We start from the raw sequence: 15,635 nt of genomic DNA on the forward strand, positions 1-15,635 counted from the left end.
GCCTGAACCAAGTTTGTTATGTGCTAAAACACCGTTTTCTGACATTTCAGGCTCTAACTTCAAAAATCATGCAAAACACTTCTAACACCTTCAGATATGTTTCCCTGTGTTGCAAAATAGGTTTTATTCATGCACAGACTGCAATTTTAATTTTGGACCGAGTTTCAGCTTGCATTACCAGAACCAAGTTTGTTATGTGCTGAAACGCTGTTTTCTGACATTTCAGGCTCTAACTTCAAAAATCATGCAAAACACTTCTAACACCTTCAGATATGTTTCTCTGTGTTGCAAAATAGGTTTTATTCATGCACAGACTGCAATTTTAATTTTTGGCCGAGTTACAGCTTGCATTGCCTGAACCGAGTTTGTTATGTGCTGAAACGCCGTTTTCTGACATTTCAGGCTCTAACTTCAAAAATCATGCAAAACACTTCTAACACCTTCAGATATGTTTCTCTGTGTTGCAAAATAGGTTTTATTCATGCACAGACTGCAATTTTAATTTTGGACCGAGTTTCAGCTTGCATTGCCAGAACCAAGTTTGTTATGTGCTGAAAAGCCTTTTTCTGACATTTCAGGCTCTAACTTCAAAAATCATGCAAAACACTTCTAACACCTTCAGATTTGTTTCTCTGTGTTGCAAAATAGGTTTTATTCATGCACAGACTGCAATTTTAATTTTGGACCGAGTTTCAGCTTGCATTGCCAGAACCAAGTTTGTTAAGTGCTGAAACGCTGTTTTCTGACATTTCAGGCTCTAACTTCAAAAATCATGCAAAACACTTCTAACACCTTCAGATATGTTTCTCTGTGTTGAAAAATAGGTTTTATTCATGCACAGACTGCAATTTTAATTTTGAGCCGAGTTTCAGCTTGCATTGCCTGAACCAAGTTTGTTATGTGCTGAAACGCCGTTTTCTGACATTTCAGGCTCTAACTTCAAAAATCATGCAAAACACTTCTAACACCTTCAGATATGTTTCTCTGTGTTGAAAAATAGGTTTTATTCATGCACAGACTGCAATTTTAATTTTTGGCCGAGTTTCAGCTTGCATTACCAGAACCAAGTTTGTTATGTGCTGAAACGCTGTTTTCTGACATTTCAGGCTCTAACTTCAAAAATCATGCAAAACACTTCTAACACCTTCAGATATGTTTCTCTGTGTTGCAAAATAGGTTTTATTCATGCACAGACTGCAATTTTAATTTTTGGCCGAGTTTCAGCTTGCATTACCAGAACCAAGTTTGTTATGCGCTGAAACGCCGTTTTCTGACATTTCAGGCTCTAACTTCAAAAATCATGCAAAACACTTCTAACACCTTCAGATATGTTTCTCTGTGTTGCAAAATAGGTTTTATTCATGCACAGACTGCAATTTTAATTTTGGACCGAGTTTCAGCTTGCATTGCCAGAACCAAGTTTGTTATGTGCTGAAACGCCGTTTTCTGACATTTCAGGCTCTAACTTCAAAAATCATGCAAAACACTTCTAACACCTTCAGATATGTTTCTCTGTGTTGAAAAATAGGTTTTATTCATGCACAGACTGCAATTTTAATTTTTGGCCGAGTTTCAGCTTGCATTGCCTGAACCGAGTTTGTTATGTGCTGAAACGCCGTTTTCTGACATTTCAGGCTCTAACTTCAAAAATCATGCAAAACACTTCTAACACCTTCAGATATGTTTCTCTGTGTTGCAAAATAGGTTTTATTCATGCACAGACTGCAATTTTAATTTTTGGCCGAGTTTCAGCTTGCATTGCCTGAACCGAGTTTGTTATGTGCTGAAACGCCTTTTTCTGACATTTCAGGCTCTAACTTCAAAAATCATGCAAAACACTTCTAACACCTTCAGATATGTTTCTCTGTGTTGCAAAATAGGTTTTATTCATGCACAGACTGCAATTTTAATTTTGGACCGAGTTTCAGCTTGCATTGCCAGAACCAAGTTTGTTATGTGCTGAAAAGCCTTTTTCTGACATTTCAGGCTCTAACTTCAAAAATCATGCAAAACACTTCTAACACCTTCAGATTAGTTTCTCTGTGTTGCAAAATAGGTTTTATTCATGCACAGACTGCAATTTTAATTTTGGACCGAGTTTCAGCTTGCATTGCCAGAACCAAGTTTGTTAAGTGCTGAAACGCTGTTTTCTGACATTTCAGGCTCTAACTTCAAAAATCATGCAAAACACTTCTAACACCTTCAGATATGTTTCTCTGTGTTGAAAAATAGGTTTTATTCATGCACAGACTGCAATTTTAATTTTGGGCTGAGTTTCAGCTTGCATTGCCTGAACCAAGTTTGTTATGTGCTGAAACGCCGTTTTCTGACATTTCAGGCTCTAACTTCAAAAATCATGCAAAACACTTCTAACACCTTCAGATATGTTTCTCTGTGTTGAAAAATAGGTTTTATTCATGCACAGACTGCAATTTTATTTTTGGGCCGAGTTTCAGCTTGCATTGCCTGAACCGAGTTTGTTATGTGCTGAAACGCCGTTTTCTGACATTTCAGGCTCTAACTTCAAAAATCATGCAAAACACTTCTAACACCTTCAGATATGTTTCTCTGTGTTGCAAAATAGGTTTTATTCATGCACAGACTGCAATTTTAATTTTGGACCGAGTTTCAGCTTGCATTGCCAGAACCAAGTTTGTTATGTGCTGAAAAGCCTTTTTCTGACATTTCAGGCTCTAACTTCAAAAATCATGCAAAACACTTCTAACACCTTCAGATTTGTTTCTCTGTGTTGCAAAATAGGTTTTATTCATGCACAGACTGCAATTTTAATTTTGGACCGAGTTTCAGCTTGCATTGCCAGAACCAAGTTTGTTAAGTGCTGAAACGCTGTTTTCTGACATTTCAGGCTCTAACTTCAAAAATCATGCAAAACACTTCTAACACCTTCAGATATGTTTCTCTGTGTTGAAAAATAGGTTTTATTCATGCACAGACTGCAATTTTAATTTTGAGCCGAGTTTCAGCTTGCATTGCCTGAACCAAGTTTGTTATGTGCTGAAACGCCGTTTTCTGACATTTCAGGCTCTAACTTCAAAAATCATGCAAAACACTTCTAACACCTTCAGATATGTTTCTCTGTGTTGAAAAATAGGTTTTATTCATGCACAGACTGCAATTTTAATTTTTGGCCGAGTTTCAGCTTGCATTACCAGAACCAAGTTTGTTATGTGCTGAAACGCTGTTTTCTGACATTTCAGGCTCTAACTTCAAAAATCATGCAAAACACTTCTAACACCTTCAGATATGTTTCTCTGTGTTGCAAAATAGGTTTTATTCATGCACAGACTGCAATTTTAATTTTTGGCCGAGTTTCAGCTTGCATTACCAGAACCAAGTTTGTTATGCGCTGAAACGCCGTTTTCTGACATTTCAGGCTCTAACTTCAAAAATCATGCAAAACACTTCTAACACCTTCAGATATGTTTCTCTGTGTTGCAAAATAGGTTTTATTCATGCACAGACTGCAATTTTAATTTTGGACCGAGTTTCAGCTTGCATTGCCAGAACCAAGTTTGTTATGTGCTGAAACGCCGTTTTCTGACATTTCAGGCTCTAACTTCAAAAATCATGCAAAACACTTCTAACACCTTCAGATATGTTTCTCTGTGTTGAAAAATAGGTTTTATTCATGCACAGACTGCAATTTTAATTTTTGGCCGAGTTTCAGCTTGCATTGCCTGAACCGAGTTTGTTATGTGCTGAAACGCCGTTTTCTGACATTTCAGGCTCTAACTTCAAAAATCATGCAAAACACTTCTAACACCTTCAGATATGTTTCTCTGTGTTGCAAAATAGGTTTTATTCATGCACAGACTGCAATTTTAATTTTTGGCCGAGTTTCAGCTTGCATTGCCTGAACCGAGTTTGTTATGTGCTGAAACGCCTTTTTCTGACATTTCAGGCTCTAACTTCAAAAATCATGCAAAACACTTCTAACACCTTCAGATATGTTTCTCTGTGTTGCAAAATAGGTTTTATTCATGCACAGACTGCAATTTTAATTTTGGACCGAGTTTCAGCTTGCATTGCCAGAACCAAGTTTGTTATGTGCTGAAAAGCCTTTTTCTGACATTTCAGGCTCTAACTTCAAAAATCATGCAAAACACTTCTAACACCTTCAGATTAGTTTCTCTGTGTTGCAAAATAGGTTTTATTCATGCACAGACTGCAATTTTAATTTTGGACCGAGTTTCAGCTTGCATTGCCAGAACCAAGTTTGTTAAGTGCTGAAACGCTGTTTTCTGACATTTCAGGCTCTAACTTCAAAAATCATGCAAAACACTTCTAACACCTTCAGATATGTTTCTCTGTGTTGAAAAATAGGTTTTATTCATGCACAGACTGCAATTTTAATTTTGGGCTGAGTTTCAGCTTGCATTGCCTGAACCAAGTTTGTTATGTGCTGAAACGCCGTTTTCTGACATTTCAGGCTCTAACTTCAAAAATCATGCAAAACACTTCTAACACCTTCAGATATGTTTCTCTGTGTTGAAAAATAGGTTTTATTCATGCACAGACTGCAATTTTATTTTTGGGCCGAGTTTCAGCTTGCATTGCCTGAACCGAGTTTGTTATGTGCTGAAACGCCGTTTTCTGACATTTCAGGCTCTAACTTCAAAAATCATGCAAAACACTTCTAACACCTTCAGATATGTTTCACTGTGTTGCAAAATAGGTTTTATTCATGCACAGACTGCAATTTTAATTTTTGGCCGAGTTTCAGCTTGCATTACCAGAACCAAGTTTGTTATGTGCTGAAACGCTGTTTTCTGACATTTCAGGCTTTAACTTCAAAAATCATGCAAAACACTTCTAACACCTTCAGATATGTTTCTCTGTGTTGAAAAATAGGTTTTATTCATGCACAGACTGCAATTTTAATTTTTGGCCGAGTTTCAGCTTTCATTACCAGAACCAAGTTTGTTATGTGCTGAAACGGCGTTTTCTGACATTTCAGGCTCTAACTTAAAAAAATCATGCAAAACACTTCTAACACCTTCAGATATGTTTCTCTGTGTTGCAAAATAGGTTTTATTCATGCACAGACTGCAATTTTAATTTTTGGCCGAGTTTCAGCTTGCATTGCCTGAACCGAGTTTGTTATGTGCTGAAACGCCGTTTTCTGACATTTCAGGCTCTAACTTCAAAAATCATGCAAAACACTTCTAACACCTTCAGATATGTTTCTCTGTGTTGCAAAATAGGTTTTATTCATGCACAGACTGCAATTTTAATTTTGGACCGAGTTTCAGCTTGCATTGCCAGAACCAAGTTTGTTATGTGCTGAAAAGCCTTTTTCTGACATTTCAGGCTCTAACTTCAAAAATCATGCAAAACACTTCTAACACCTTCAGATTTGTTTCTCTGTGTTGCAAAATAGGTTTTATTCATGCACAGACTGCAATTTTAATTTTGGACCGAGTTTCAGCTTGCATTGCCAGAACCAAGTTTGTTAAGTGCTGAAACGCTGTTTTCTGACATTTCAGGCTCTAACTTCAAAAATCATGCAAAACACTTCTAACACCTTCAGATATGTTTCTCTGTGTTGCAAAATAGGTTTTATTCATGCACAGACTGCAATTTTAATTTTGGACCGAGTTTCAGCTTGCATTGCCAGATCCAAGTTTGTTATGTGCTGAAAAGCCTTTTTCTGACATTTCAGGCTCTAACTTCAAAAATCATGCAAAACACTTCTAACACCTTCAGATTTGTTTCTCTGTGTTGCAAAATAGGTTTTATTCATGCACAGACTGCAATTTTAATTTTGGACCGAGTTTCAGCTTGCATTGCCAGAACCAAGTTGGTTAAGTGCTGAAACGCTGTTTTCTGACATTTCAGTCTCTAACTTCAAAAATCATGCAAAACACTTCTAACACCTTCAGATATGTTTCTCTGTGTTGAAAAATAGGTTTTATTCATGCACAGACTGCAATTTTAATTTTGGGCAGAGTTTCAGCTTGCATTGCCTGAACCAAGTTTGTTATGTGCTGAAACGACGTTTTCTGACATTTCAGGCTCTAACTTCAAAAATCATGCAAACCACTTCTAACACCTTCAGATATGTTTCTCTGTGTTGCAAAATAGGTTTTATTCATGCACAGACTGCAATTTTAATTTTGGACCGAGTTTCAGCTTGCATTGCCAGAACCAAGTTTGTTAAGTGCTGAAACGCTGTTTTCTGACATTTCAGGCTCTAACTTCAAAAATCATGCAAAACACTTCTAACACCTTCAGATATGTTTCTCTGTGTTGCAAAATAGGTTTTATTCATGCACAGACTGCAATTTTAATTTTTGGCCGAGTTTCAGCTTGCATTACCAGAACCAAGTTTGTTATGTGCTGAAACGCTGTTTTCTGACATTTCAGGCTCTAACTTCAAAAATCATGCAAAACACTTCTAACACCTTCAGATATGTTTCTCTGTGTTGCAAAATAGGTTTTATTCATGCACAGACTGCAATTTTAATTTTTGGCCGAGTTTCAGCTTGCATTACCAGAACCGAGTTTGTTATGTGCTGAAACGCTGTTTTCTGACATTTCAGGCTCTAACTTCAAAAATCATGCAAAACACTTCTAACACCTTTAGATATGTTTCTCTGTGTTGAAAAATAGGTTTTATTCATGCACAGACTGCAATTTTAATTTTTGGCCGAGTTTCAGCTTGCATTGCCTGAACCGAGTTTGTTATGTGCTGAAACGCCGTTTTCTGACATTTCAGGCTCTAACTTCAAAAATCATGCAAAACACTTCTAACACCTTCAGATATGTTTCTCTGTGTTGCAAAATAGGTTTTATTCATGCACAGACTGCAATTTTAATTTTTGGCCGAGTTTCAGCTTGCATTACCAGAACCGAGTTTGTTATGTGCTGAAACGCTGTTTTCTGACATTTCAGGCTCTAACTTCAAAAATCATGCAAAACACTTCTAACACCTTTAGATATGTTTCTCTGTGTTGAAAAATAGGTTTTATTCATGCACAGACTGCAATTTTAATTTTTGGCCGAGTTTCAGCTTGCATTGCCTGAACCGAGTTTGTTATGTGCTGAAACGCCTTTTTCTGACATTTCAGGCTCTAACTTCAAAAATCATGCAAAACACTTCTAACACCTTCAGATATGTTTCTCTGTGTTGAAAAATATGTTTTATTCATGCACAGACTGCAATTTTAATTTTTGGCCGAGTTTCAGCTTGCATTACCAGAACCAAGTTTGTTATGTGCTGAAACGCTGTTTTCTGACATTTCAGGCTCTAACTTCAAAAATCATGCAAAACACTTCTAACACCTTCAGATATGTTTCTCTGTGTTGCAAAATAGGTTTTATTCATGCACAGACTGCAATTTTAATTTTGGACCGAGTTTCAGCTTGCATTGCCAGATCCAAGTTTGTTATGTGCTGAAAAGCCTTTTTCTGACATTTCAGGCTCTAACTTCAAAAATCATGCAAAACACTTCTAACACCTTCAGATTTGTTTCTCTGTGTTGCAACATAGGTTTTATTCATGCACAGACTGCAATTTTAATTTTGGACCGAGTTTCAGCTTGCATTGCCAGAACCAAGTTTGTTAAGTGCTGAAACGCTGTTTTCTGACATTTCAGGCTCTAACTTCAAAAATCATGCAAAACACTTCTAACACCTTCAGATATGTTTCTCTGTGTTGCAAAATAGGTTTTATTCATGCACAGACTGCAATTTTAATTTTTGGCCGAGTTTCAGCTTGCATTGCCTGAACCAAGTTTGTTATGTGCTGAAACGCTGTTTTCTGACATTTCAGGCTCTAACTTCAAAAATCATGCAAAACACTTCTAACACCTTCAGATATGTTTCTCTGTGTTGCAAAATAGGTTTTATTCATGCACAGACTGCAATTTTAATTTTTGGCCGAGTTTCAGCTTGCATTACCAGAACCAAGTTTGTTATGTGCTGAAACGCTGTTTTCTGACATTTCAGGCTCTAACTTCAAAAATCATGCAAAACACTTCTAACACCTTCAGATATGTTTCTCTGTGTTGCAAAATAGGTTTTATTCATGCACAGACTGCAATTTTAATTTTTGGCCGAGTTTCAGCTTGCATTACCAGAACCAAGTTTGTTATGTGCTGAAACACTGTTTTCTGACATTTCAGGCTCTAACTTCAAAAATCATGCAAAACACTTCTAACACCTTCAGATATGTTTCTCTGTGTTGAAAAATAGGTTTTATTCATGCACAGACTGCAATTTTAATTTTTGGCCGAGTTTCAGCTTGCATTGCCTGAACCGAGTTTGTTATGTGCTGAAACGCCGTTTTCTGACATTTCAGGCTCTAACTTCAAAAATCATGCAAAACACTTCTAACACCTTCAGATATGTTTCTCTGTGTTGAAAAATATGTTTTATTCATGCACAGACTACAATTTTAATTTTTGGCCGAGTTTCAGCTTGCATTACCAGAACCAAGTTTGTTATGTGCTGAAACGCTGTTTTCTGACATTTCAGGCTCTAACTTCAAAAATCATGCAAAACACTTCTAACACCTTCAGATATGTTTCTCTGTGTTGCAAAATAGGTTTTATTCATGCACAGACTGCAATTTTAATTTTGGACCGAGTTTCAGCTTGCATTGCCAGATCCAAGTTTGTTATGTGCTGAAAAGCCTTTTTCTGACATTTCAGGCTCTAACTTCAAAAATCATGCAAAACACTTCTAACACCTTCAGATTTGTTTCTCTGTGTTGCAAAATAGGTTTTATTCATGCACAGACTGCAATTTTAATTTTGGACCGAGTTTCAGCTTGCATTGCCAGAACCAAGTTTGTTAAGTGCTGAAACGCTGTTTTCTGACATTTCAGGCTCTAACTTCAAAAATCATGCAAAACACTTCTAACACCTTCAGATATGTTTCTCTGTGTTGAAAAATAGGTTTTATTCATGCAGAGACTGCAATTTTAATTTTGGGCCGAGTTTCAGCTTGCATTGCCTGAACCAAGTTTGTTATGTGCTGAAACGGCGTTTTCTGACATTTCAGGCTCTAACTTCAAAAATCATGCAAACCACTTCTAACACCTTCAGATATGTTTCTCTGTGTTGCAAAATAGGTTTTATTCATGCACAGACTGCAATTTTAATTTTGGACCGAGTTTCAGCTTGCATTGCCAGAACCAAGTTTGTTAAGTGCTGAAACGCTGTTTTCTGACATTTCAGGCTCTAACTTCAAAAATCATGCAAAACACTTCTAACACCTTCAGATATGTTTCTCTGTGTTGCAAAATAGGTTTTATTCATGCACAGACTGCAATTTTAATTTTTGGCCGAGTTTCAGCTTGCATTACCAGAACCAAGTTTGTTATGTGCTGAAACGCTGTTTTCTGACATTTCAGGCTCTAACTTCAAAAATCATGCAAAACACTTCTAACACCTTCAGATATGTTTCTCTGTGTTGCAAAATAGGTTTTATTCATGCACAGACTGCAATTTTAATTTTTGGCCGAGTTTCAGCTTGCATTACCAGAACCAATTTTGTTATGTGCTGAAACGCTGTTTTCTGACATTTCAGGCTCTAACTTCAAAAATCATGCAAAACACATCTAACACCTTCAGATATGTTTCTCTGTGTTGAAAAATAGGTTTTATTCATGCACAGACTGCAATTTTAATTTTTGGCCGAGTTTCAGCTTGCATTGCCTGAACCGAGTTTGTTATGTGCTGAAACGCCGTTTTCTGACATTTCAGGCTCTAACTTCAAAAATCATGCAAAACACTTCTAACACCTTCAGATATGTTTCTCTGTGTTGAAAAATATGTTTTATTCATGCACAGACTGCAATTTTAATTTTTGGCCGAGTTTCAGCTTGCATTGCCTGAACCGAGTTTGTTATGTGCTGAAACGCCGTTTTCTGACATTTCAGGCTCTAACTTCAAAAATCATGCAAAACACTTCTAACACCTTCAGATATGTTTCTCTGTGTTGCAAAATAGGTTTTATTCATGCACAGACTGCAATTTTAATTTTGGGCCGAGTTTCAGCTTGCATTGCCTGAACCAAGTTTGTTATGTGCTAAAACGTCGTTTTCTGACATTTCAGGCTCTAACTTCAAAAATCATGCAAAACACTTCTAACACCTTCAGATATGTTTCTCTGTGTTGCAAAATAGGTTTTATTCATGCACAGACTGCAATTTTAATTTTTGGCCGAGTTTCAGCTTGCATTGCCTGAACCAAGTTTGTTATGTGCTAAAACGCCGTTTTCTGACATTTCAGGCTCTAACTTCAAAAATCATGCAAAACACTTCTAACACCTTCAGATATGTTTCCCTGTGTTGCAAAATAGGTTTTATTCATGCACAGACTGCAATTTTAATTTTGGACCGAGTTTCAGCTTGCATTACCAGAACCAAGTTTGTTATGTGCTGAAACGCTGTTTTCTGACATTTCAGGCTCTAACTTCAAAAATCATGCAAAACACTTCTAACACCTTCAGATATGTTTCTCTGTGTTGCAAAATAGGTTTTATTCATGCACAGACTGCAATTTTAATTTTTGGCCGAGTTACAGCTTGCATTGCCTGAACCGAGTTTGTTATGTGCTGAAACGCCGTTTTCTGACATTTCAGGCTCTAACTTCAAAAATCATGCAAAACACTTCTAACACCTTCAGATATGTTTCTCTGTGTTGCAAAATAGGTTTTATTCATGCACAGACTGCAATTTTAATTTTGGACCGAGTTTCAGCTTGCATTGCCAGAACCAAGTTTGTTATGTGCTGAAAAGCCTTTTTCTGACATTTCAGGCTCTAACTTCAAAAATCATGCAAAACACTTCTAACACCTTCAGATTTGTTTCTCTGTGTTGCAAAATAGGTTTTATTCATGCACAGACTGCAATTTTAATTTTGGACCGAGTTTCAGCTTGCATTGCCAGAACCAAGTTTGTTAAGTGCTGAAACGCTGTTTTCTGACATTTCAGGCTCTAACTTCAAAAATCATGCAAAACACTTCTAACACCTTCAGATATGTTTCTCTGTGTTGAAAAATAGGTTTTATTCATGCACAGACTGCAATTTTAATTTTGGGCCGAGTTTCAGCTTGCATTGCCTGAACCAAGTTTGTTATGTGCTGAAACGCCGTTTTCTGACATTTCAGGCTCTAACTTCAAAAATCATGCAAAACACTTCTAACACCTTCAGATATGTTTCTCTGTGTTGAAAAATAGGTTTTATTCATGCACAGACTGCAATTTTAATTTTTGGCCGAGTTTCAGCTTGCATTACCAGAACCAAGTTTGTTATGTGCTGAAACGCTCTTTTCTGACATTTCAGGCTCTAACTTCAAAAATCATGCAAAACACTTCTAACACCTTCAGATATGTTTCTCTGTGTTGCAAAATAGGTTTTATTCATGCACAGACTGCAATTTTAATTTTTGGCCGAGTTTCAGCTTGCATTACCAGAACCAAGTTTGTTATGCGCTGAAACGCTGTTTTCTGACATTTCAGGCTCTAACTTCAAAAATCATGCAAAACACTTCTAACACCTTCAGATATGTTTCTCTGTGTTGCAAAATAGGTTTTATTCATGCACAGACTGCAATTTTAATTTTGGACCGAGTTTCAGCTTGCATTGCCAGAACCAAGTTTGTTATGTGCTGAAACGCCGTTTTCTGACATTTCAGGCTCTAACTTCAAAAATCATGCAAAACACTTCTAACACCTTCAGATATGTTTCTCTGTGTTGAAAAATAGGTTTTATTCATGCACAGACTGCAATTTTAATTTTTGGCCGAGTTTCAGCTTGCATTGCCTGAACCGAGTTTGTTATGTGCTGAAACGCCGTTTTCTGACATTTCAAGCTCTAACTTCAAAAATCATGCAAAACACTTCTAACACCTTCAGATATGTTTCTCTGTGTTGCAAAATAGGTTTTATTCATGCACAGACTGCAATTTTAATTTTTGGCCGAGTTTCAGCTTGCATTACCAGAACCAAGTTTGTTATGTGCTGAAATGCTGTTTTCTGACATTTCAGGCTCTAACTTCAAAAATCATGCAAAACACTTCTAACACCTTCAGATATGTTTCTCTGTGTTGAAAAATAGGTTTTGTTCATGCACAGACTGCAATTTTAATTTTTGGCCGAGTTTCAGCTTGCATTGCCTGAACCGAGTTTGTTATGTGCTGAAACGCCGTTTTCTGACATTTCAGGCTCTAACTTCAAAAATCATGCAAAACACTTCTAACACCTTCAGATATGTTTCTCTGTGTTGCAAAATAGGTTTTATTCATGCACAGACTGCAATTTTAATTTTTGGCCGAGTTTCAGCTTGCATTACCAGAACCAAGTTTGTTATGTGCTGAAACGCTGTTTTCTGACATTTCAGGCTCTAACTTCAAAAATCATGCAAAACACTTCTAACACCTTCAGATATGTTTCTCTGTGTTGCAAAATAGGTTTTATTCATGCACAGACTGCAATTTTAATTTTTGGCCGAGTTTCAGCTTGCATTGCCTGAACCGAGTTTGTTATGTGCTGAAACGCCTTTTTCTGACATTTCAGGCTCTAACTTCAAAAATCATGCAAAACACTTCTAACACCTTCAGATATGTTTCTCTGTGTTGCAAAATAGGTTTTATTCATGCACAGACTGCAATTTTAATTTTGGACCGAGTTTCAGCTTGCATTGCCAGAACCAAGTTTGTTATGTGCTGAAAAGCCTTTTTCTGACATTTCAGGCTCTAACTTCAAAAATCATGCAAAACACTTCTAACACCTTCAGATTTGTTTCTCTGTGTTGCAAAATAGGTTTTATTCATGCACAGACTGCAATTTTAATTTTGGACCGAGTTTCAGCTTGCATTGCCAGAACCAAGTTTGTTAAGTGCTGAAACGCTGTTTTCTGACATTTCAGGCTCTAACTTCAAAAATCATGCAAAACACTTCTAACACCTTCAGATATGTTTCTCTGTGTTGAAAAATAGGTTTTATTCATGCACAGACTGCAATTTTAATTTTGGGCTGAGTTTCAGCTTGCATTGCCTGAACCAAGTTTGTTATGTGCTGAAACGCCTTTTTCTGACATTTCAGGCTCTAACTTCAAAAATCATGCAAAACACTTCTAACACCTTCAGATATGTTTCTCTGTGTTGAAAAATAGGTTTTATTCATGCACAGACTGCAATTTTATTTTTGGGCCGAGTTTCAGCTTGCATTGCCTGAACCGAGTTTGTTATGTGCTGAAACGCTGTTTTCTGACATTTCAGGCTCTAACTTCAAAAATCATGCAAAACACTTCTAACACCTTCAGATATGTTTCACTGTGTTGCAAAATAGGTTTTATTCATGCACAGACTGCAATTTTAATTTTTGGCCGAGTTTCAGCTTGCATTACCAGAACCAAGTTTGTTATGTGCTGAAACGCTGTTTTCTGACATTTCAGGCTTTAACTTCAAAAATCATGCAAAACACTTCTAACACCTTCAGATATGTTTCTCTGTGTTGAAAAATAGGTTTTATTCATGCACAGACTGCAATTTTAATTTTTGGCCGAGTTTCAGCTTTCATTACCAGAACGAAGTTTGTTATGTGCTGAAACGGCGTTTTCTGACATTTCAGGCTCTAACTTAAAAAAATCATGCAAAACACTTCTAACACCTTCAGATATGTTTCTCTGTGTTGCAAAATAGGTTTTATTCATGCACAGACTGCAATTTTAATTTTTGGCCGAGTTTCAGCTTGCATTGCCTGAACCGAGTTTGTTATGTGCTGAAACGCCGTTTTCTGACATTTCAGGCTCTAACTTCAAAAATCATGCAAAACACTTCTAACACCTTCAGATATGTTTCTCTGTGTTGCAAAATAGGTTTTATTCATGCACAGACTGCAATTTTAATTTTGGACCGAGTTTCAGCTTGCATTGCCAGAACCAAGTTTGTTATGTGCTGAAAAGCCTTTTTCTGACATTTCAGGCTCTAACTTCAAAAATCATGCAAAACACTTCTAACACCTTCAGATTTGTTTCTCTGTGTTGCAAAATAGGTTTTATTCATGCACAGACTGCAATTTTAATTTTGGACCGAGTTTCAGCTTGCATTGCCAGAACCAAGTTTGTTAAGTGCTGAAACGCTGTTTTCTGACATTTCAGGCTCTAACTTCAAAAATCATGCAAAACACTTCTAACACCTTCAGATATGTTTCTCTGTGTTGCAAAATAGGTTTTATTCATGCACAGACTGCAATTTTAATTTTGGACCGAGTTTCAGCTTGCATTGCCAGATCCAAGTTTGTTATGTGCTGAAAAGCCTTTTTCTGACATTTCAGGCTCTAACTTCAAAAATCATGCAAAACACTTCTAACACCTTCAGATTTGTTTCTCTGTGTTGCAAAATAGGTTTTATTCATGCACAGACTGCAATTTTAATTTTGGACCGAGTTTCAGCTTGCATTGCCAGAACCAAGTTTGTTAAGTGCTGAAACGCTGTTTTCTGACATTTCAGTCTCTAACTTCAAAAATCATGCAAAACACTTCTAACACCTTCAGATATGTTTCTCTGTGTTGAAAAATAGGTTTTATTCATGCACAGACTGCAATTTTAATTTTGGGCAGAGTTTCAGCTTGCATTGCCTGAACCAAGTTTGTTATGTGCTGAAACGGCGTTTTCTGACATTTCAGGCTCTAACTTCAAAAATCATGCAAACCACTTCTAACACCTTCAGATATGTTTCTCTGTGTTGCAAAATAGGTTTTATTCATGCACAGACTGCAATTTTAATTTTGGACCGAGTTTCAGCTTGCATTGCCAGAACCAAGTTTGTTAAGTGCTGAAACGCTGTTTTCTGACATTTCAGGCTCTAACTTCAAAAATCATGCAAAACACTTCTAACACCTTCAGATATGTTTCTCTGTGTTGCAAAATAGGTTTTATTCATGCACAGACTGCAATTTTAATTTTTGGCCGAGTTTCAGCTTGCATTACCAGAACCAAGTTTGTTATGTGCTGAAACGCTGTTTTCTGACATTTCAGGCTCTAACTTCAAAAATCATGCAAAACACTTCTAACACCTTCAGATATGTTTCTCTGTGTTGCAAAATAGGTTTTATTCATGCACAGACTGCAATTTTAATTTTTGGCCGAGTTTCAGCTTGCATTGCCTGAACCGAGTTTGTTATGTGCTGAAACGCCGTTTTCTGACATTTCAGGCTCTAACTTCAAAAATCATGCAAAACACTTCTAACACCTTCAGATATGTTTCTCTGTGTTGCAAAATAGGTTTTATTCATGCACAGACTGCAATTTTAATTTTGGACCGAGTTTCAGCTTGCATTGCCAGAACCAAGTTTGTTATGTGCTGAAAAGCCTTTTTCTGACATTTCAGGCTCTAACTTCAAAAATCATGCAAAACACTTCTAACACCTTCAGATTTGTTTCTCTGTGTTGCAAAATAGGTTTTATTCATGCACAGACTGCAATTTTAATTTTGGACCGAGTTTCAGCTTGCATTGCCAGAACCAAGTTTGTTAAGTGCTGAAACGCTGTTTTCTGACATTTCAGGCTCTAACTTCAAAAATCATGCAAAACACTTCTAACACCTTCAGATATGTTTCTCTGTGTTGCAAAATAGGTTTTATTCATGCACAGACTGCAAT

The sequence above is a fragment of the Garra rufa genome, unplaced genomic scaffold, assembly GCF_049309525.1.
Source record: "Garra rufa unplaced genomic scaffold, GarRuf1.0 hap1_unplaced_001, whole genome shotgun sequence".
Taxonomy (NCBI): Eukaryota; Metazoa; Chordata; class Actinopteri; order Cypriniformes; family Cyprinidae; genus Garra; species Garra rufa.